The following is a 2,391-nucleotide window of genomic DNA, read 5'->3' as shown; positions in this document are numbered from 1 at the left end:
ACTATATCAGACTAAAAAGTTTCTGCACAGCAAAGGACACAGTAACAAGTGTGAACTGACAACCTTCAGAATGGGAAAATATTTTTGTTAAATATCTCAGACAAGGGAATGATATTTAGAATATACAGGGAGCTCAATTTCCTTATGGGAAAAAAAAAGTGATTAACCCAATTAAAAGATGGGAAAATGAGCTGAACAAAAATCTCTGTAAGAAAGACATATGAACAGCCAAAAAGCATATGAGGAAATGCTCAGCATCCCTCATCATAAGGGAGATGCAGATAAAAACCACAATGAGATACCACCTAACGCTGTCAGAATGGCAAAGATTAAGAATATAAAAAGTGATAAGTGTTGGTAGGGATGTGGTGAAAAGGGACTCTCCTGCAGTGTTGGTGGGAATGTAAACTAGTTCAACCACTGTGGAGAACAATATGGAGGTTCCTCAGGGATCTACAAATAGAACTATCATTTGATCCAGCAATCCCACTTCTGAGTATTTACCCAAAAGACAGGAGAACACTCAGTCAGAAAAGGGCTTGCACATCAATGTTTATTGCAGCATTATTCACAATTGTCAAGACATGGAACCAACCTAGATGTACACAAACTGATGAACGGATTGGAAAAGTGTCGTATATGTACTCTGTGGAATACTACTCAGCCATAAAAAATAACAAGACCCTGGCATTTGATAGAAAGTGTTCAGATATGGAGGATCTATTGCTGAGTGAAGTAAGCCAGGCTATGAAAGAAAGATATTGTATGTATCCACTTAATATATACCGACTATCTGCACTCTATGGTAGAGAGTGAAATATTCAAGGACATAAAAGCAGTGAAAATACTTAACGAGAATAAGACAGTGTGAAATGGGGGGGGGTGGAGGGAAGAGGATAGAGAAAGATAGCAAGAAAACAAATAGAGAGACATGACATTAGTGGGACACAGATATGGCTTATTACGTGTTGTTGATGGCATGCATACTATTCTCACCTGGATGGGTCTGAGAAGTATTTCATGATGGGTAAAGTCTTTTTACAAGCAAAATGAGAAATAGTGATTGACTGGTTAAAAAAATAATTGGAATAATAACAATAATAATCAGGAAAACAATGAAAATATATTGAATGATGAAGTGGGGATTTTAATGTATATCTCTGTATTGACTGACAGGCATGGCATTCCCTTTTGAAAAAGCAATGTAATACACTGTAAAGTTGTATACAATTTAATGTAATATAAACAAGTTTATGATGATAATAAATAAATAAAATTTAAAAAAGAACAGCATAGGAAATACTTATGAATCAGAAAAAAAAAAGGTAAAACAAAAAAAGAATTTAAAATATTAGTTCTTTGGACCAGTGGGTGATACAGTGGTTAAAGTGCTAGACTCCCATGTAGTCTATTGCAATTTGAGCCCTGGACCCAGTGACTTAAAACTCACGTCCAGCATGTGTGTGTGCTTGCCTAAATCTTGAGATGAGACAGGATTATAGTGTGGCCTTCCCCCAGAGGGGTTGATTTCTTGCTTTCTCTCTCTCTTTGTCACTCCAGCGAATGCATGCACCCAGTAGTAAAAGTCTCTCTCTCAAAAAAAAAAAAAGAATAATTCTCACAAAATTTATCTATAACTTCAATGCAATTCTAAGACAGGCCAGTCTAATCGCTATTGATAGAAATCAGGACTGTGGTTGCCCAGGAGGGATGCAGATTAGAAGGAACATGGGGAAACTTTGTGAGGTGATGGAAACACCTGTGTTGTGAATGGGCTGTTTACGGAAGGAAAGCCATTCTATTACAACTCTTAGGACATCAAATCTGGAGGATTTTCCCCCACACAAACCAAGCAGCTAGTTGCTTAATGATTCAATTTATTCTGACCCTACCTACCTAAAGGTAGCACAGGTCCCACAGGATAAGGGCTCCATCTGACAAGACTGCCCTCCCCATTTCAGACATTAATTACAAGTAGTAGACCCCCAGATTACCCATACTTTTGGCCAACTTAGCTGCAAATTAGTGATTCTCATTCACTCACTCCTCAGATTCAATAATTTGCTATAAAAGCTCATAGAACTCAAGAAAACATTTAACTAGTTTATTATAATGTATATTATAAAGGATATAAATAAACAGTCAAATTAAGCGGTACCCAAGGCAAGGTTCAGAAGGGTCTAGAGCACAGGAATTTCTGTCCATATGGAGTGGGATGCCCTACCCTCCTAGCACATGGATGCACTCCAACTCAGAAGCATTATAAATCCTTTATTTAATTAATTAATTTATTTGAGAGGTTTATGCTATAGGGCATGTATGCTCACCAGAGGGACAGAGGGAGTCAGAGAGACAGAAAGCAAGAAATCATCCCCCCAGGGAGGATGGCCA

The sequence above is a fragment of the Tupaia chinensis genome, unplaced genomic scaffold (genome assembly GCF_000334495.1).
Source record: "Tupaia chinensis unplaced genomic scaffold, TupChi_1.0 Scaffold000576_2, whole genome shotgun sequence".
NCBI classification, from domain to species: Eukaryota; Metazoa; Chordata; class Mammalia; order Scandentia; family Tupaiidae; genus Tupaia; species Tupaia belangeri.
Note: the sequence above shows the minus strand (reverse complement) of the source record.